The sequence below is a fragment of the Xenopus tropicalis genome, chromosome 2 (assembly GCF_000004195.4).
Source record: "Xenopus tropicalis strain Nigerian chromosome 2, UCB_Xtro_10.0, whole genome shotgun sequence".
Lineage (NCBI taxonomy): Eukaryota > Metazoa > Chordata > Amphibia > Anura > Pipidae > Xenopus > Xenopus tropicalis.
In genome coordinates this window covers 83895815-83918718 of record NC_030678.2, presented here as the reverse complement: position 1 = coordinate 83918718, position 22904 = coordinate 83895815, and the positions used below count along the sequence as shown (strand labels likewise).

At 37.6% G+C, this 22904-nt stretch overlaps 1 protein-coding gene across 2 annotated transcripts in view; it reads left to right on the top strand.

Moving 5' to 3' along the window:
• fhl3 (four and a half LIM domains 3) overlaps nucleotides 1–22904 on the top strand; it is a 54174-nt gene that overhangs the window by 16189 nt on the left and 15081 nt on the right.

The window sequence follows — 22904 nt, the reverse complement described above, 5'->3', positions numbered from 1 at the left end:
ATAAAAGGGGTCAAAGTTAAAGACAAAAATCTTTACCTAAAACAGGTGTTGACCTGGGTGGATATACCCCAGGTCCCCCGCCAAATATTTCAAATGCTAGTACACATGCAGTGAAGATCACATAAATATACACACACTCACCGATGCCGAAATTTGGTTTGGGTGCTTGGAGCCCCGAACCCGTAGCCCAAGGGAGCAAACTCAAATCTCTGATCTGATGCCTATGATTAAGTGTGGGCACACACGAAACGCGTCAGACGTTCTGGGTTTTTAAGGATGTAAATAAAGTTCGAGTTTTATCCATTTTCTGGCTGACCATGGTGCTTTGCCAGCCGCTTTTTTCAGAGATCAGAAATATTGTACATTATGTTTTGGGCTTCTGTACCAGCCCAAGGCCCCCACAGCCCTATAGCAAAGAAGATCTGTGCCTCCAAAGAGTAGCTCCTCATCTTCTTTTCTGCTGATTCACTGCGCATTCTCTGTGCTGCTGCCAGCTACCTGATCTTATGGACCAAGACACAATATACTGTATATATAGAAGGTAAATGTCACAGAATATGGTAATTGATGTCATGATCAAGGTAATTAATTTCGATTCTCATTTCACAGCAGCTTAGAAACCAGTGCAATTCGCATCAGTATTTAATAACAAACCCTGTAGCATCAACTTCTATGACAGGCAAACCCCATTTCTGCTTGATAATTTGCGACAACCCCTAAGCTTAGGTTCTCAGCAGCTGCTAAGAGGACACCGAACATGTGAGTGTCACTGACACTCCTGTCTTCTCCCCTGTTTTTGCCCCTGTTGTCGCTGTCCCCTAATAATTATTTCCTTTATCTGAGGTGTAGTAAAACAATAGCCATGAGTACGCTGTAAAATATATCCTTATAAACTGTGCTTAGTGATGCCACCAGTCACCAGTATTAGATGTTTTCCAATTGTTCCAATTCAGTTGCAAAGCAGTAAAGGAAAATAGAAAGCTTATTAATTTGTTCACATTATTGTTGCTGTTAACAAGTATAGGTGGATTAAAATATTTACAAAAGCCTATTAGCACATTTTGACATTATTTAATTGATTTATTAATGTATAAAATTACTTTCTCCATTATGTTTTGTGAGGCTAAGATGTATGATACACGTTGGTCTGACAAATTATACTATTTAATAACTTGGCAAACAAGCCTAGTATTACTTTAATTAGAACATTGCTAATGTAAGGTTGGTTTTATTAAAGAAAAGTGAAGCCTGGAATGTTCTTTCATGTATCCCCTCTGGTACAAAACTTTTTTCCACCTCCTCTCTCTGTTTAATGGGTTTCACGTGGTAAAAGAGAGGTCTTCTGCTGTGACTTTGTGATGTCAAATAAACTTAAATTAGTAAGTTCACTGCATGTCTCTTCCTGTGGGGCCACTTTATGAATGCCCAGCTATGTCTTCATGTCAGCAACGGTAAAATAACAAAAGAGTGGGTGATTAACCCATTTCTTCATTCAGCTACATACCACTTTCAATATATGCTGAACATTTTTTCAGTGCAGTACTTTTATTTTCCAACTTTCTTAGTTCTTCAGAGCAATTGTAGGAGAAGGGATTAAGGTAATGGCACACAGGCGGGTTTGTACCACCATCACCCTCATTCAGAGTGCAATTGTGTCTTGTCCTCCCTACTAGCATTTTTGAGTATAAATCATTGGGTCACTGAAAGCTACAAATCTCCCTGTATGTCATTAGACTTAAGGTGGCCATACACGGGCCGATTGTAGCTGTCGATATCGTTTCAGCAGCTTATCGGCCCATGTAGGGGCAGGAACGAGGGGCATGCCCGATATCTGACCTGAAATTAGCCAGATATCGATCGGGCAGGTTAAAGGTTAAAAGGAAAAGTAACACTAAAATTTTTTAACTAAAAAATCTATTCTACCCTCCCCCAATAATTGCCCTATCCTACAAACCATTTGTTATTTTGAATGCTTTAGTAGAAAATACCTGTAAAAAACTTAGCTTCCTGTCATTTGAACAAAGGTGATATGGCGATGCCGGGGAAAGTATCAGGAGATGCATCAACTATGCGGCGATTGATTGATCGAGCCTAGCTTGACATTTGTTCAAATGACAGGAAGCCAAGTTTAACAGGTATTTTCTTCTAAAGCATTCAAAATAACAAATGGTTTTCAGGATAGGACAATTATTGGGGGAGGGTAGAATAGATTTTTTAGTTAAAAATTTTTAGTGTTACTTTTCCTTTAAAAGATTTAGTCGGATCGGGAACTGCATCAGCTTGTTGATGCGACTTCGCCAAGCGAGCGGATCTTCACTTGTATAGGCACCTTTACAGTCAGAGTGAAATCCCCTGAATAATGTATTCTAATGTAAAATATGAGACAGAGAGTGACCCCTGATACAGCTGATACAGGGCTCATTATGTCTGTTTAAACAAACTGTGCTAATTACAGGGAAGAAGGGAGAGGTAGTAGGGGTAAAAAAAAACAATGATACAATGATATATATAAATAACATTTTAAGCAGAAGTCCATTTTATTTAGCTCAACACAGATGTATATCGCCCCTTTTAAAAATATACAAAGTACATTATGCAATGTATAAAATAGCCATTGCCTTTAACACTAAGGAAAAAATAGACCTAGGGGCACATTTACTAATCCACAAATGTCCGAAAAGCGTCCAAATGCGTTTTTTTCGTAATGATCGGTATTTTGCGATTTTTTCGTAAATTGTCGCGACTTTTTCGTAGCCGTTACGACTTTTTCGTAGCGTTACGACTTGTGCGAATTGTCGCGACTTTTTCGTAGCCATCGCGCCGAGTACGAAAGATTCGGATTCATTCAAGCTTCAGTATCGTGACTTTCCTTGGGCCAGGTTGGAGCTGCAGAGTCATATGAGCCATTGAGTCCTATGGGAGGCTTCCAAAATCATGCAAAGTCTGAAAGTTTTGCCCGCCATTTACGAGCGCTCAATACGAAAAAGTCGCGACAATATACGAGCAAATCGTAGCGGCTACGAAACAGTCGCGACAATTCGCGCAAGTCATAACGGCTACAAAAAAGTCACAACAATTTACGAAAAAGTCGTAACGGCGACTAAAAAATCGCAAAAAATACGAAGTCGCAAAATGTTCGTTTCCAATCCGAATTTTTCCCATTCGGATTCGTGGATTAGTAAATCAGCCCCCTAGTGTATATAACCAATGGGGCAGTAATCCGTACTTTTTCATCTGGGGCAATGGAGATTTTTGAGCCAGTGATCCCACAGGCTGGTATGTCTACACTAAAGCAGAAACTACAGCTAACCGTATAACACTTTACTCCTGCATATAAAGCTGGCAACATGCAGTGCAGTATAATAGACTTGTTTAGTTATTATCTACTTAATTGCCTATAGGAGTCAATCATTCAATATAAAAGGATAGACACTTAAGTCATCAGACCAGTACCATTTAGCCATCCAAATATTTGTCTGCTTTGCACACAGTCCTGACATGCAGACCAGGTGAGTGGATTATTTGCCAAGTAAATGACCTACATAAGAAAGGCAAAAAGAATAGCAACACATATCAGGCAATTAGTTTAGAATAACACACAATATAAATATTCCCAGAACTGCCATAGAATTGTTTTTTATTGTGTAATTGTGCAGCACTCATTTACTCCAAAATGCATTCCAACTTCTGGAACGTAGCCCGTTAAGGATATATGAATGATATTTGCTAGGGGGGCTGGCACAGACTCAGAGAACACTTATTTCTCATGCCCCCAAGCCTGTAGTAGATTCATCTAATGAATAACAGTGACTGAATGTAAAGGAGTCTGTTATTTCATAGGTAATGCAGAGAGAGTAAACATGCAATTTTTTAATACACCTGTATTTGTGCTACAAAATACACTTATACAAAAGATAATTAAATCATTTAAAAAAAGTATAATATTGATTTTTCCATTTTACTGTTAATGCACTGGTCCAGCATGCTCTGGTGAATTGCAAGATAGAAAGTTACAGGATGCATGATAGCTATTGCATTAACACCTTCCTTAAGAGCGTAAAACTTCCAAGGTTCCCTTAACATATTGCCCCCACAGACACAAATGACTTGTATATTTAGTAAATCAAACTTACTGACGCTGAGTAGACCAGTGTCCCCCTTTTGCTGCAACTTGCACTCAGTTTACTAAAGTAGATTCTAATTTGTGTCTGCAATAGTAAGTCATGCACAAGTTGTAGTGCCTGTGGGTTATAAATATGTTAATTTCCATCAGTTTTGTGCTGGTAGATGAGCCTATCTGGCCAAATTACAATATAATAGGTGGTACCCAAAGCACTGTATATTTTTAAGTGCATAGCAACCTTGTTCCATTTTCTGCTTAATCTTTCAGCACTCAAAAAAAGGTAACATATTTTTTTTCAGCCACGCTCCACAGTATCTATCATTCATTTGCTCAGCTGCAGTACTCCTTTTGGTTGACTGGCCGTGGTATTCAAGCGCCATAAAAAAAGAAGTAAACATGATTGTTTCATTTAAGAATCTACTTTAAGAGGCAGGAAAAACTATTTTCTCTTGTGGAAACTTTGTTTTTTGTTTTGTTAATGATTGAAGAGTCTCAAGACAGTGATAAAAACATTTATGGTATTTATTTTTGGTGTTCTTTGTGCTGAAAATGCATATGTTTCCTCGTATGTATGTCTATATTCCTGTAGGGATTTGGACTTCCTTCATTGTCTGTCCTTCTTCCTCCACAGTGAGAAGATTTTATTTGTTTTGTATGTATATTCTTGGCTTTAATTGAAAGCAAATGAATCTTACTGTCAGCCTGTACTAAATTTACACCATGACTACTATTATTAAAAATCTTATAGACTATGATAATCAATTGATCGTTACTGTACCAGTATTTTTGTTTTTCTTCCTGCCCCAGAATGTCTTCTTGTTTTCTAAAGGTGGCCATACACGTGGCGATCTGACGATGTTTCGTACGACCATCGGTCGCACGAAACATCGTAAGATCCGCCACACACCATTCAGGGCTGAATCGGCAGGTAAGGAGGTAGAAACAATAGGATTTCTACCTCCTTCTGCCGATTCAGATCTGAAGGGAGAATTTTGGTCAGGCGCCCGATCAAAATTTTCCAATTGGTCCGATCGGCGAGTCGTCCGATATCAGCAGGTTCCTGCGATATCGGTCAACTCGCTGACATACCATACACGCACCGATTATCGGACGAAACGAGGTTTCGTACGATAATATCGGTGCGTGTATGGCCACCTTTATAATCTGCAGTAATCTGCTAGCTAAATAACAATGATTATATATGGTAGATTTCTCTTGCTAAGGTGGCCATTCACATTCAGATTTTAGTTTTCTTCCGAAGAACGTTCAGATATCAATAGTACATTTTAAAGCAACAATCTAAAACTTACATAACATTCGGACCTAAAAACAAATTGGAGCATGTTCTGAACATGAAGTAGTTGACATAAAAAAGTGACTTCCTGAAACTGCATTGTAGGTCCCCCAAAAATAATCAATACATATGTAGATTTTATCATTACCAGACCAAAATTTCATAACCTGCCCAATCGACTAAACGGCCGATCGCAATGGTATAAAAATTATCGGGACAATAATTTGAAGCCAAAACACAGTTCGAAATTTGTACGAAATAATGCGGATTCTCTGTGGAGAATAGGGTCAGGGCACGCATACTAATACAGACTACACTTTTTTATTCAGAGAAGGCACACGCTAATCTATGTCTCCATACTTTACTGTGTAATACAATAATCCACACCAATCTGAAATGTATATAATGCCTGTAAAACAGAAGTACATTTGGTTTCAGCAATTCTGAGCAAGTAACTTAGTCATGGGCTGTAACTGAGTATCTGGCCACACTTTAATTCTTGCCGCCATTCGTCCATCCTGATAAAGCACATAGCCAGCCACACAACACAGGCCACAGACCTCAGACAGTCTCTACTTTCTAAAGAACAAAGCATTTTTGCAGAGTGAGGTAATGTGTTGCTTGTGGATCCCTCTACCACACATATGTGTAATGTGAGGCGGGAAAGACCACCTTCAAATATGCAGGCTCAGCTTTTACAAGAGCTGAATTCAGCTTAAAAAGTCAAATGTGATATTTTATCTGTATTTATGTCTATAGTAAAATGGTTTATTGTTAATATATAGGGCTATGTGCAAAAATGAAATACATTCAACAGTGGAAGTGGAAACAGCCATACCTTTATTAGCAAAATGTATACTCTATTCAATAGAGTGTTCAATATTACAGCCTATGACTAAGTTACTTGCTCAGATTTGCTGAAACCAAATGTACTTCTGGTTTACAGACATTATATACATTTCAGATTGGTGTGGATTATTGTATTACACAGTAAAGTATGAAGACATAGATTAGCGTAGATATAGATATATATATGGGATCCATTATCCATATCTGAAGGCCCTTTACCATAAAGTTATTTTATTAATTTCCTTTTTCACTGTATATCTAGTATGTGAATCTAAAGCAACTGGATTTGCTAAGTAATTATTGAATCAGTTGTAGTGAAGAAGCTGCTTGGATGAGTAGTAGTCTTCAATGATTACTTAGCAAGTCCAGTTGCTTTAGATTCACTTGTACTAGATATACCATGACCCGGATGAATGAAAAGCTTGCCAAGTTATCATCAAGTCCCTATTGTGGAGAAACATTCCTGTTTGTTTTCCCCAATTTATATATTTTTACGCTAATTCCTGTAGTTAATGCACTTGCCAGAATTTTTAATTATTGGGTTTATGCTGAACATAGCTGTGCATTGCCCCCTTAAAAGGGAAAGGGAATGAAACAATATAAAGTTAGACTGTTCAGCCCTATAATTGCATGGGCCACTTCCTACACTGGTATGTAGTCATTTTTAATTTGCAAAATAACAGCCTGGCAGAATGGTACTATGTTTAGGAAGAATGGCTGTTCTAAAAAGTATGTGTATTTTTTTCTTCTATTGGTCTGTAATTAGGAGAATCTGTTGGATGTTAGAAGCGCCTGGAACTGGAAAATCAAGAACTATCTGCTGTATGAGTGGGTGTTAAATATGGCTTTATCTTGTGGTTATGATATCATAAGTTTCCCAACAGAGCACAGACTCAACCCAAACCTTCTGCTCTCTAGAGACTTTTAACTGATTGTTTTCCCCCTTGGTTAAGACAATCACTGTGGTTTATCTGTTAAATATGTTATCTTCTTTACAATGTAAGGGCTCTGGCTCACGGGGAGATTAGTGGGGTACTTCTGAAAAGGGGTACCCCCTCCAGCACACGAGATAGCCTTGATGTGATTATGGTGAATTGTATGGCATATAACTCTTAGGGGCCTATGTATTATGCTGTGTAAAATGAAATTCACCGGAAAAACAGTGTAAAAAGTTGTTACACTGATTTTACTATGTTATTTTACGTAAGTTCCAGCAGAAGAAAAAACATGTAAAAATATTTATCCGATTTTATGCCATTTTTACACTGCAAATTTTGTTGCAGTTTTTACATAATAAATCTACCCCTCAGCATCCTTGCTCACCTGTTGCCCAACACAGTGCCTTGTTTGTTGTAATTCATTATAGCTGGGAGGCCCTGAGTCTGTAATCTGCTGTATGCTTTGCTGGCTCTTCTGACGAGAAGTGACTTATAGATTCATGAAGTGTAAGTCTGCTGTATGAAAAATGTCAGCAGCTGTAGAGCAACGCGGCTGGGGGGTTGTGATCCTAACATTTCTGTCCATTATGTCTTCTTATTCCAAGAAGCATTTATCTTTCCTAATGAAGACTTGTTAGGTGTGCGTTGTGATCATACCTAGTCCTTTGCGGGTCATCAACCAAGTGTCATGGCCATTTGTGATGCTGTGATAAGCATTACTAGCAAAGTAGCCGCCTGCCTCCGGCTTACTAAATACAAGTTGGCTTCCATTTACTCATGTCTCTTCTAGGCAGGAGGAGTGTGTGTTTGTTCCCTTCCCAAATCCTGCACAGTCACTTAAGCTGGCCATACACGTGGCGATCCGACGATGTTTCGTACGACCATCGGTCGCACGAAACATCGTCAGATCCGCCACACACCATTCAGGGCTGAATCGGCAGGTAAGGAGGTAGAAACAATAGGATTTCTACCTCCTTCTGCCGATTCAGCTCTGAAGGGAGAATTTTGGTCAGGCGCCTTCTATGGCGCCCGATCAAAATTTTCTAACCTGGCCGATCGACGAGCCGACCGATTTCAGCAGCTTCCTGCGACATCGGTCGGCTCGCTGACATACCATACACGCACCGATTATCGTACGAAACGAGGTTTCGTACGATAATATCGGTGCATGTATGGCCACCTTTAGTGATGGAGCTGAAGATTGTTTTTTACAGAAAGAGAGTAACTAGGAAATCAGGACTCGTAACATTGCAGATCTGCCTTCCATATATAATATATGGTTACCAGGCCTGTTCATCCCACATGTGTTTAGTTGGCTAAAGGTCAGGGCTTTGTGCAGGCAGCTCTAGTTCTTTCAATCCCATCTCAGTAAACTCATTCTATTTATATGTTGATGTGTGCATTAGGACATTATTGTAGGTACATTGGAAAGGGCTTACCTAAACTGTTGCCAAGGAACCATGGAATATTCATAGATGTCATTCATCTTTCTTTCTATGTTGCTTTTCCTTCTTCCATGTAAGTGTCCTGCTTGGGTGTGGTCACTTACAAATTAGCCACATCTTTGTTTCAGACAATACTGAGGGTGCTGGAATAAAAGGGTGGGGGGGGGGGGGTTACATTACCTGCCATATATAATCCTGACAAGTGATTCATCTGCTGCTAACATGCAATGCCTTTCTTAAGAACTCTTTTTATTTCCTCTTCTCTCTGCAGTTATATTTTCCATCTCATAATCACAGTGTTTTTCACAGTGACCTCATGCTTAAAAGATGAAATTCACTGCTTTCTACCATGTGTTCTGGCAACTCCAACAGCAACCATATCATTAACTCTATGAGCAACAGCAAAATGCAGAGGGCAAGGCCAAAAATGTGACTTGCATTAGAGTTCTTTATTCAGTATTATGTTATTTCAGGTTCATTTTGTGTTATTTCAGTGGTTCAGATCACTAATTTAAAAAGTAATTAATACACCAAAACCTTTTTAGCATGGGATTACGGTCATGATTACACTCATGTAAAAACCCTACAAAACATTGGTGTAACTATAGCAGAAGCAGACCCTGCGGCCAAAGGGAGGCCTGAATGACAGGGGGACCTGGACCATAGGGTTTGCCTCCTCTATAGCTGTAAGAAATCACCCCCCCAGCCGCTGTCTTACCTACCTGACGAGAGCAGCTGTGGAGTGGGGGACACAATTGGGTGGGCAGTTTGAGGGAGGGGGCAGTGCAACATTGTTATCCCATTGCTACAAAGGGTACATTTTTTGAGATTACTGACTCCCAACATGTAGTAAGTAGGTCTGCACTACTGCTGAACTGAGCCAGTGCCATGTAAGATGCCTGAGAGGCATTTAAGTGGTCTGTGTGAGTTTGGCCTTATTTGAATGTTGTTATAATATAAACTAACATGGTCTGATAGTCACAAGTATTCTAAATTTGATCGTTATCTAAAGAAATGTAGAGGATGTAGATGGACTATAGTGGACCCAGTGCAGTTTGATAAAGTTTATAAGCACCAAAGTACAAAACAGCAGTAATAAAATTATTAATAAATAGAAAATATCCTTGTATCATATTACATGGTTGTACCTCAGGTCTAAGTTATCATTTTCATCACTCAATCTCAAGGCTGGGGTTCCAGATGGTCTTGCATATTGCCTACTAGCCTAGCCATTAGAAGATGATCTAAACTCTTAGCTAAAGTGCACAGATTCTGTTACTATACCCAGTATATTAGACATGGCAACAATCCTAGATTTTTTTCGGGGCTAATCTTATTCATACCCACTACGAGTTTCATCAATAATCAGTTATGCAAAACACCACCCACAATCACCCAAATCTAAGCAAAAATCTTGGGCCCCCCTCTGCAATGGGGCTCCTGAATACAATTCCGTGTGTAGCCCCCAATGGCGGCCCCAACTTACCATGTAAACAATATAAATGCTTGTCATTTTATATGCTTGAAAATAGGAAAATAACAAAACTTTTTGCTTACTAGCGTTGGGGCAGGAGCCAATGAGAAATGAGTAGGCCAGACACCTAAGGTCTTGCAGTGCGTCATGCTGCAAGGACTAGCATAGTTTTCTCCCATAGGACAGAACAAAACCTATACTTAGCTCTCTACAAGGAGCACATTCAAAGCTCCCTGTGGTAGTTTAAAGGGCAGATGCACATTGTTTCCATTGTGAATATGCTATTAAAAATTACATTATTCAGTATAGGCCTTTAAGGGACATTACACTAGCAAATGGTGTATTTAGAAAACAATGCATGTTTTGTATGATTTTTTTTATAAATAAAACAAGGGCATTTTGTATTAAGCTACTTTATTTGAAAATTATTGCTTCTTATAGCCATGCTAGCATTCCACCATTTTCCTTCAGAGCAAATGGTTATTCCCTATCAAATAAATATATACAAATATTAATATACTCAGAATAAATAGAAACATTTTCCATTTAGCCCTGTGCTAATGTAACAGCTATTTAGTGGACATAGGCAGGAATATAGAAAGTCTGGTAATATTTAGATGTAATATATGTGTGCAGGACTCATCATTGAACTGAAGATTTTTTAAAAATAAATCTTGTTGTGTAACCCAGTGTCGTCTTGCTATGCCACTGCTTCAAGCATCATATTTAGGTAAATCTGTTTAAAATAAAGGGTTGTCAATTAACCCTATGTCATTAAGGTGATAATGATCCATTCATGGATTTTTTTAAATATAATTTTTTTTTCACTCTAAATGGTCACATAAAAAATGCTCACAGTGGTTCATTGTAAGAGAAAAGAAAAGCCTAGGAGAGCAATAGAAAAGCCTTTCTAAGTTTAGTGATCAGAACATATTTTTGAATTGGCTAAGAGAGATGGTGAGACCCCTTAGTATGGCATTGGCCGATTCCCTGCTTCAGGTACCTAAAATGAGAATGTACTTCAATGCAGTAGCTACTCATACATCAGCTGAGTACAGGTGAGCACAAGGCAGTACTGACTGCACAATACACATCTAATTCATTAAATAATACTTATTTTCATCTAATGCAAAGCCTTAATAGCCTCCAATTGGAACAAATGTCAAACAGTTATATATACATATACATACATTTTATTCTATGCAACCATTCATGATGTATAATAATGTAACAGCTTCTGCACCCAGCTTCTGCCTAAGGGGTGTGGAATGTCCATAAATATTCATTCAGAACTCCCAGTAACAGAAAGGAGAGATAAATATGGTGCTGGTATGAGTCCAGACATGTATTTAAAGGTAGTCGACAGTCTCTTCATAATAATTGAAAACAAAAGTCTGTGCTTTGCAATCTGCAACTACAGGTATCGGACCCCTTATCCGGAAACCCGTTATCCAGAAAGCTCCGAATTACGGAAAGGCTGTCTCCCATAGACTCCATTTTAATCAAATAATTCAGAATTTTAAAACTGATTTCCTTTTTCTATGTAGAAATAAAACAGTACCTTGTAATTGATCCCAACTAAGATATAAATAATCCTTATTGGATGCAAAACAATCCTATTAGGTTTAATTAATGTTTTATTGATTTTTTAGTGGACTTAAGGTATTAAGATCCAAATTACGGAAAGACCCCTTATCCGGAATACCCTTGGTCCCGAGCATTCTGGATAACGGGTCCTATACCTGTATCTGACTTGAGGTTCAGAGTATAGCAGTGTCACCAAGAACATGGCTTCCTGGCCCTCCTTAGATTTCTTTTTTAATGACAATGAACATAGCATTGTGTGCCCTGTTTCATACCAAAGACCTCATATTTGATGTCCTAGAAATTTCTATACTATTATACATGACCATAAGTTAATGATAGAGGAGGGGAGCTTAAAACCAAAAAGTTCTACAGAAATCCAAATATCCACTCATGGTTAGATTTCAAGAGTTTAGGTGTTAATTGGTTCACAAGCTTCTACAGAATGGCAGCATTTTAGGCAAAAAAAAAATGAAGTATTAGGTGACCTGGTTCAGCAATAGGTCACTGACTGAACATATTTTCATAATAAAATCAAAGTATTCCTTACAGTGGAAAAGACCTGAAAGGCATTACAAACACCATGGGAGCTGGTCAAACAAAATAATCTGTAGCTAAAACAAGAAGCCTTGAGGGACTCCAAGCAAAATACTGTGCTGGCAGATCAGCAGGATAGAAGCATTGGGAGGCCAGCGCTGGTAGCAGGGGATAGGAATTCCTTCCCAAAGTATAGAGTTCTTTCTGCAGCTAATGAACCCCACGCTTTTTCAATTTGGTCTCCTAAGAACATCTTTCTCAAGGGTGACACTGAATCTTCAAAAAGGTCAGAATATAGCATGGAAACAAAGATAAGTGAAATTCTTGTACTGGTAATAGTAAAATAGCAGTAGTAGCACAAACACTTGAATTAGAATGAATGCATCACAAAAGCAAAGATAGTTCACCAAATATTTTCTTAGACTTTTTATAGGCCATGTATTGTACTTCTCCCTTTTCTTCTAATTATTATTATTATTAACACATATTTATAAAGTGGCATAATATACTGTAGTACCTAACTGCATGAGAGCAAGCTGGTTCTGAGCTGTGTTTTAACATATCGCATTTTATTCACCAAAAGGCTGGTGATCTGTAGTATTAGGTGTTGGAGCTCAACAGATGTGCTAAGCTGTAATGCCTTATTAACTCACTTTAGTTTTTACACTTAAGTTCATATTATTTTTTGTGTTTGTAAATTGTAAAATCACACCATCTAAAAGTTGTCGAGGCTGCATTATAATTTCTTTATGCTTTTTCAATTCGGATCTTTTAATACATGACTAGACATTTGGGGTTTTAATTAAAATGAGTTCATTCATGGTTTCAAAAAAACTTTAAAACAACTTAAAATGAACACAGTGCAACTTAATGAAAGGATTTGGGGACTGGTCATAATTTATTTATTTAGCACCATAAAGTTATACATTGTTTTATAATAATTATTGATAACAAACTTACAATAATGTAGCAAACAAAATTTACATAATAAAAAAAAATTGGAGGGTGATTGCTCACAGAAGCTTACAATCAGAATTATATTTTCTTATTCTCTTGGCAAAATAGCCCTAGACTAAAAAATGGGACCAGAGAAATCATGTGTAGAGAACTGTTACACACTATATATCTGTTTAGGAAAAGAGATAATTTGGAGACAACGTGAAATGATATATGGTATAGCACAGAATTCCTTTGTGTCAGGACCCCCAGAGGGGTAATCGTAAAATATGATGGCAGTAACAGATTTTTCAGCTGCCAAATAATATTATGTGAGCATTCATTGTGGTGGTGATTGACTTGTACTATTGTCTTCATTCCTGTGTAACTTAACTCCTTTCATTAAAGAATGTTGGGGGGAAAACAGTTGCAGCACACAGTGTGCCATATGCTTTTCTCCTACACATGGAATGAGAGGTATCCCTTATACTGAGCCAATGAAAAGCACATTTTTGTGCTACATTTCTTGTTACTATAGTTGTGGCAGGGAAATGGATTCTATAATACACATTTTTTCCAACCTATGTTAACTAACTATAAACTATAATTTTAAGATTTTGGTACATGTAATACCACAGGCGGAGGATGACTTTTTTGTTTGGGGAGGCTAAAGATGGCCCATACACAGACTGACCTACAGCTAATGTGACACTTAGGGCTGATTACACACGAAGGGTCAATGGATCCGATGCGTTTTTCTCACTTGCGTTTTTCGTATTTTGCGATTTTTATTCTTTACGAATTTTCGGATCAATACGATTTTGCGTAAAAAGTTGCGCATTTTGCGTAGCGTTAAACTACGCAAAAATGCCACTTTCGCGTAGTTAACGCTACGCAAATGCGCAACTTTTACGCAACTTCGTAATGGATACGAAAACTCGCTTTTTACGCAAAATCGATACAAATTCGTACAGAATCGAAAATGCAAAACAGTCGCAAATATTCTTTTCAAGTGAACTTTTCCAATCGGTCGATCGTGGTTATAAATCAGCCTTAGTGGATTCACTGCTGGTGTAAAAAAATTAACCTCCAACTACCTCTGGCAGTTCCCACTGACTCCCAGGATACTGTGCAAAAGTGCGGGTGGGGGGGATTTTTTTTTAACCCTAAAATGCTTAGGATGTAAAAGCATTCATACGTGCACTTCTGTTAGGGGTTCTCTATACATTTGTGTTCAGTTAGGTTAAAGGGGTAGTTCACCTTTAAATTAACTTTTAATATGATGTAGACACTGATATTCTGAGACAATTTGCAATTGGTCCTCTTTTATTTTTAATGGTTTTTCGGTTATTTAGCTTTTTGTTCAGCAGCTCTCCATTTGGTATTTCAGCAGCTATCTTGTTGCTAGGGTCTTATATACCAGGTAGTGGTTTAAACAAGAGATGGGAATATGAATAGTTAAGGGGCCTGAATGGAAAAATAAAACTGTAGCTTCACAGAGCAATACTTTTTGGTCAGTGACCCTCATTTGAAAGCTGGAAAGAGGCAGAAGCAAAAGGCAAATTATTCAAAAACTATATAAAATGAACTAGGAAGACCAATTGCAAAGTTGCTAGGAATAGGCCATTCTATAATATACTACAAGTTAACTTAAAAGTGAACCTCCCCATTAGATGTGTTTAAGTTAGCTTTATAGAAAGTGAGGCAGCAGGTACTGACATCCCAGGCACGTTATATACAGCGAGACACAGTCTTTATATACAAAACCAGCACATTATATGCCATGAGGAGCAGTGGGTACAGATGGCAGATATTCAGGCCCTGGCACTATAACACTGGCACTGATACACAGCATTGGCCCCACTGTAACTTACTATAAATGAAAAAAACAATCACAAAAGTAAAAAAAAAATAGAATGTGCAAAAAACCATAACAAATATATAAAAGCACAATGAGCTTTGTCAGGGGGAAAAATTAACTTACCCTCCATCTGTTAGGGTAGGGGATATTATAAATGTCAGATGACAAAAAACAATTTAATTCCAGCTAATGACTCAGCCTTTAGAACATATACAGTATAGTACCTGTGGGATGAAAACTGCAGCAAAGTTCAAAGCTGGTTCATGGGTAAACTTACAGTCTGCAGATTCTTCTTTTTTAAGTCTTCATTTCTGCAGTTTGCAAAATTTCCCGATCCCTGTCTGCATTTGTGTCTTGATTGGTCAATTTTACTGTCTGTCAAGAAAGCTGTGCTCTGATTGAAGAATATACAAGAAGAAAGATCCAATCAGAGCACAGCTGATTAGAGCAGAACCCGGAGCTTGCAGGGACAGGAGAAGATTTGCAGGACAGCGCAGAAACAGAGCCAGGTTTTTTTTATTTTATTTTTTTATTTTTAGGGTGCCAGAGCAGGTTTGGGGAGGCTTAGCCTCCCCTAGCCTTATTGAAAATCCGCCTATGTGTAATACCTGTACTAATAAATATATCATGTGCCACTCTCTTTAGATTCTGGCATTGTTAACCTGTCTGTCTGGATACAAAATTGAACCATTTGATACTAGCAAAACAGCATTTACAAATAATTTTTTATTGAAGAAAACAAATATTTCACTATTTTATTGTACAGCACTGCAGAATATGTTGCCATTAAATGTATGTTAATAATAATAATGGTAGGAACAAACTTTAGAATTTGGCAAAGACATTATTTTCAAAATAATTATAGAGGTTTTTGTGAAATATTTTTTATGAAAGCATTATTATAAAAATACAAAAAAGGCAATAAGGCATTCAAATATTTTCAGGTGCTAGATTATTGTTGTCTTTGAACCAACATAGTTCCAGTATATGCATGCAGCACTACATGCAGGGTTTTTATGTTTTACTGTTTACAGAGCTTAAAGTGCAGGAAGATTAAATGACTTGCCCAAGGTGTTGACACGAGAAAGTCAGGCCTCCATGAGAGTTCAGTGAATTAGCCACTGATCCACTCCTTTACCATAACAAATAGAGACTTACAGTTCTTAAGGATCAGTGTTGCCGCAGCTTAGCATTACACTATCAGTTATTTGTGTTGAGCCAGTCTATTGGGTGGATTAGTTTGTATTGACTTATCATAACCTCTAGTCTGGCTTTTACTGGAAGAGGGCCTAATTCAACTGCTCACGTTTATAGTTATGCTTCAGTAAAACTAAATAATTTAAAATGTTCTTGTCAGCCTGGGTGATATTTACATATTTTTAAATTACCTTCAGGTCTAGCAAGTCGTTATTGTACCTTATATTTATGTAATTTGTAACCAGCTGTCTGAATTAGCATTTCTGTTATGCTTGTTTGCATTCCAATACCTTTTGCTTAAAGGGTGTTTGTTTAAAATACTTTTTTTCTAAAGAGCTTAATTGTAGGATTTAATGATAAATGTAATAATTCTTCATTAAAATGAGTTATAAAGTATCAATATTTGCACCTACATATTTTATTGCATAAATGCTATACTTCATGCAGATAAACTGTAAGAGTGGAAGTCAGTTGTGTAGTCAATTAGCCCAGATTTTAAAATGTTGCTGCTAAATTTTTTTTATAGCTATAGATAACCAAACATGCCCATAATACTGGCACATGTATAAGGCTAGAACAGTGGTGTCCCTTATTGATAACTCTTCAGGGCTTCATGAAACGCTGTAAATCCTGTTGGGTGATAACCAGATTCGACTATCAGTTCAGTTTTCTCACAAAGGCTTTGCATAGGACTTCCATGCAATTAGAACTCTGTGTATAACTTTATTTATAAAACACTACAAGGGTACACAGCGCTGTACAATCTTACAATATACACAATTACACACAGGGAGGACAAGTGTCATAATAAATAAATATAAATACAGAGAGATTAAGTGCCATGTGGTAGGAAGGAAGTCCCTGCCCTGTAGAGCTTACAATCTAAGTGGTTGGGTAACATACAGGCACAAATTGGAAGGTAAGAGTGCACCAGGTATGGGCATTTGCCCTTAAGCGCAGGACTATAAAATAATGTTTTAGTGCTCCAGAAGGTAGCATCTGAGTTTTTTCCTAAAGAGAGTGAGTGTTCCCTATGGAGAGATTCAGGGATAAAGTCCCAGAGGTAAGGAGCAGCAAGATAGAAAGGTTTAAGACGAGAGAGCGCAGTGGGTGTGGATGGTGTAAAAACATGGAGGCTCTGAGAGGAGCAGAGGAGACGACCAGGAACGTGCAGAGAAACCAGTGAAGAAATGTAGTAAGAAGCAGAGGAGTGAAGGGCTTTGAATGTTAGCAGAAGGATTTTGTATGCTATCCTTTACTTAACAGGCAGCCATGCTAGAGAGCTTAAGTGAGGCTGAACAGGTTCCCTCTTAGGAGAGAGCAGGATGATCCTGGCAGCACAGTTTAAGATGGATTGCAGGGGAGAGAGGTGGGATCCTGGGAGGCCATTTAGTAGGAGATTGCAATAATCTAAGCGGGAAAGAATAAGGGCATGGATTAGTGTTTTAGCTGTTACTTGTGAAAGAAACGGGCGTATCTTGGCAATATTGCGGAGGAAAAAGCGGTAGGTTTTGGCAGTGTTATAAATGTGGTTAGAGAAGGAGAGGGACTGGTTAGAGAAACTGGTTAAACCCCAAGGCAGCGTGCTGAGTTAACAGGGTTAATAGTCATGCCGTCAATAGTAATGGTGGAAGGAGGAGAAGGGCTAGGTTTGGGCAGATCATGAGCTCTGTTTTAGCTACGTTAAGTTTGAGGTCGTGTTGATTCATCCAGGAGGAGATAGCAGGAGGCAGTTAGCAATCTGGGTTTGAACATCAGGGGATAGTGCAGGGGTGTCTAAATATATCTGGATGTCATCTGCATATAAGCTGCAGAGCATCAGAAGATCTGCCCAACAGCTGACTTTTATAACCATTCATGATGTACTGGCAAATGTCCAAACCCATAACAAACAAAAAGATCAATTTATTTGGCCAGGTCATTCACATGGGGAACCTACACAGAGCCATTGACTACAATTACTGTCCTTAACCATTGGAATCATCCAATCAGTGCAACAATAAGAGACCTAATAAGATGTTGATCTTGAAAAGGTTAACATTGGAACTGAAACATATTGCCAATGTGTTGGCAACATCCAAGTCAGCAGTCAAGTATAGATACATGGTTTAATTGGTTACCTGTGTCTCCACACCCAAAACTGTAAGCTGTGTGGGTTAGTGACTCACTGTTGACAGCTCTGCATAAAAATATTGCAGTTCTTTGCACAAACAACTTGTAAAAGGTGACATTCTTGATATTGACTGTATCACTGGTGCCACATAATTACACATGTCATCAACTTGTTCTGGGTGTAATCATTGCCTTATGATGGCATCTTTACTATCTCATTACACAATTTTTACTTTACCCAGACAACATCTCATATTGCATTAACAACTTTAAAGCCAAAAGTGGCTAATCTAAAATGGAAAACCAGTCGGACAGATGACCTAAGTCAGGTAATTAGCAACACAGGAAATGTACAATTCGTTCTGAGTCATGAATAAAATTAAAACATTTTAATTAATACATTTAATAATGTAGAGAGTGCTATTCTGAGTCAATTTGAAATTGGTATTCATTGTATTTTATTTGTCATTTTTTAATTATTTAGCTTTTTGTTCAACAGCTCAGCTCAGTTTGGAATTTCAGTAACTCTCTGCTTACTAGGGTTCAGTTTAACCTAGCAACCAGGCAGTGATTTCAAAGAGAAACTGGAATATCAATTGAGGACCAAATATCAATTTGGCGACCTTGCTTAATGAGTGGATCGCAAAGTTTTTATGGCCACCATAAGACTAAAAACCCATAGCAAATGGGAATTATCCAATATGCTTGGATCACTGTACATGTTCTGAAAATATGATGTTGGCTTCTTTTGTGCCTGTAAAAGATTGTAGCCATCTCCATTTTAACAATGAAAGACACTTTCATCCTGTAGACATCAGTTTGCCTTCTATACAAACCTGTCTCTGTGAAACCATTTCCCTATTTCTAGAGGCGCCAGACAGGTCTAATCATGTCTTCGGTGATGAATCATCCTTTATACCCACACACATTAAATTGTGGCACTTAATTCACTCAGATAAGAAAGCAAGAGAATGATTCTTACATTTAACACATTATCATTTTTCTACCTTACAGTGAGGCATTAAAATAAAATATGTCATCAGTTTTCGTTACTCAAAATATTATATTTAATTAAAGGACAGGGAAGAAAAAATGGGATTGCTTTAAAGAACCTGTCTGCATGTTTTGTAATAAGAATATATACCAGCAATAAAGGAAAAATGTAAATAAGTAAAATATTAATATATAAAGGAGATAGATAGATGATAGATATTTAAATGAGAAATTTCATTATAGTATGTGACTTATCCTGTGGTATGAATGATCCCAGTGTCTGAGAGACAGAACAGCCTGCTCAGTACTCCCCATAGCGTTTACACTTGTTAGTTTTCCAGCAATTGACTAATTAGCCAAGCTGCTTAAACTTGCATTGTGTTGCCTGTGGCTTAATACAGAAGACAGCACATATTATGCAGATCATACTGCTATCCCTGACATGGCCATTTGAGGTGCACCATCAGTTTTGGACTACAAAAGGTCTTCCAAAAAGTGTCTGTTTATTATCAGAAGGACCTGAAGATAGGGTAAGGGTTGCTTTTGGAAAAGATCAAGGTAAAATCTCACCATTATGGCATTTTTTTCACTCTTGTACCAATTTGGCAGAATCTTACCAGGGATCAGTAAAGCATATGCCTTATATAACATATATTGGGCCCGATTCACTAAAGTCCGAAATAAGGAGTGCTATTTATAGCATGCGTTAAAAATCTTATCACTTCTTATTTTTCGCTCGATTCACTAAAAGGACATTTGTCATAATTAAGAAGCGATGTTCTTGGCGTTATTTATCTTGCGACTACATATTTTCAAGCAACGTGCTGCGTAATATGTTGTGCGCTGCATAATATATTGCTTGAAAATATGTCGTCGCAAGATAAATAACGCCAAGAACATCGCTTCTTAATTATGACAAGTGTCCTTTTAGTGAATCGAGCGAAAAATAAGAATTGATAAGATTTTTAACGCATGCTATAAATAGCACTCCTTATTTCGGACTTTAGTGAATCGGGCCCAATATATGTAACCAAACCAGGAGAAAATGGTGCAGTTCTGGGCCCTCAATTAATGATCAAACAAATTTAAGCTGACATTTGGTTCTTTACAAGGACCTGTAAATAAACAAATAGTGCAAACAGCCCACCCTCTTCTAAAATACCTAACAGACTTTAAAAGACACTAGAAGATTCCTAATGTACATTGCAGGTGGTTGATAAAGGACTATGATCCAAATTTTTAGAGTTTAGACAAATTTCCCACTGCCTTGGGAATTACAGTCATATTTCTTGCGTATTGTCTTTTCTGTGGTATCAGTGTCTGTATGTACGCTATATCTACTTTGGATTTAAAGATGGAGCCACTGCTTCCTCTTGCTAGACAAACATCAGGTATGGGGCACAATATCAGTCTAGTTTTGTTTCAGTCTTGTGAGGGGTTGTTCCCCTTTAGTGCTGCTTTTTTTTATTTATTCTTATTTCAATCGTATTTAACAATTTTTCTATGTTAGGATCAGCCTGTGGAGCCAATTGTCAAAAGCTACACAAGAAATAAGTATGGAGTGCAGAGATATGCTATGTGGCAGCTGATATGCCAGTCAGATGATACTGTAATGTACTGTAATGTCACGCATCTGTCTGTGACTGGGGAAAGAATGCATTCCTGTCTTCAGCTGAGGAAATGCCCATCCAATTTACTTTCCTTTTATTGACTATTATTATATATAGTGTGTTCCTACTATGAGATAAATAAAGCAGCTCTGCAGCAGGTACATTTATTTTAACACTGCAGCAGTCCTGTCATGCTTTTTGGCTGAAAATTTTATCGTTTAGCACACCATTCTGAGCACACTGGTTCAAGATCCTATTTATTGTTAGTATCACTGCAGAGCCCATATCTTGTTGATTTAGTAGAGTGATAAATATAGAAAATTAAGAGCAAACGAAAAATTCATGACAATTATATCCAAGTAGCAAATGAAAGAAAGTGCAAGATTGAAACCTGTAGCAAATCCATTGATATGCACCCATTATGTCATATCATTTTAATTTCATTTATAGCTATTGCTGCTTTCTACTATATACAGGTATAGGACCCATTATCCAGAGTGCTCGGGACCAAGGGTATTCCAGATAAGGGGTTTTTCCATCATTTGGATCTTCTTACGTTAAGTCTATTAAAAAATCAATAAAATAAAATAGGATTGTTTTGTCATCCAATAAGGATTATTTATATCTTAGTTGGGATCAATTACAAGGTACTGTTTTATTACTCCATAGAATCAGTTTTAAAATTCTGAATTATTTGATTAAAATGGAGTCTATGGGGGCGGGTTTTCTGTAATTCGGAGCTTTCTGGATAATGGGTTTCCAGATAAGGGATCCCATACCTGTACTGTATTTGTAATGTGTTCCACCCCCCCCAAAAGCTATAGCAGAACCACTGATGTGGAATGTTAGAAGTCATAGTTATTTGTTGCAGTTTGGCAACAGATGAAGGGCCTTAGCCATTGGGTCTGGCTAAAAGGTATCATATGACAGAAAAGGTAACATTGATAAGGGCCCGTGGTATATTTGCCTTAAGGCAATTACATATTTTCATCAGAAATGAAAGAGAGTAGACTATAGCAAAGCATTATAAAAGCTCTTTTAGCCATAAACTATAAGTCTAACAAGACAAAAAGCCATGTATTAAGTGTATCTGCAGGCTGGTTGGATACATGTATATACAATCTATTATGTCCCTTTATAGACAAAGAAGTTACTAAACTTAGAATAAGACACAGAGGAAACACACTTGTTAAAAACAATAACCGATTTGTTCTTTATTAATTTTCATTACATTATTTTCCTTTTGGTTGATTCATGCCTTCCATCTGTAGCAGAGTATGGCAATTCCTGAAATGCATGGGATGTATTTCAGTAGACCATGTGAAGCAATGTTTTGCTCTCTCTTTCTGCATTTAATATCAGCATTGTATAAAAAAGTGTGCTGTTTTTCTTGGGTAAAGGAACTTGTTATTTTTTATTGACTCAACCTGTGTTGAACCACAAAGCAAAGGAAAAATGGGTTAGGATGTTAAGCATATGCACGGCTTTATAAGAACAGCCATGTCCTTTTCCACCCACATACCTTCTGCCTTTCTGATCTGTCACTGCTCACATCGAGCAACACATAGCAGTCTCCTTATGTCAGTTATGTAGATAACAGCTGTTATATCAACTTATTGGTGCAAGGACACATTAAGGGTAAGAAAGCTGTTTCTTGTGTATTATCTTATACAAATCTGTATGATGAATCGAACTTGACCTTAAAGGAGAATAAAAGCCAAACATGAACCATATTCCCTTTCCCTTCCCTCAACCACTCTGTCGTAGAGGTGTACTGAAAACCCAGAGATGGGCAGTGGGGTTGGGTTGTTTTTTTTCATGTGTTCTTAGGCAGAATGATGAAAAGCAAATATTTAATTGGTTATTCAGGGTTCCAGGTAAACTTTGCCTGTTTCTGAATAACCCTTTTTGTATTAAAAGGAAAAAGAACTCAATAGGCTTTCTAATAAAA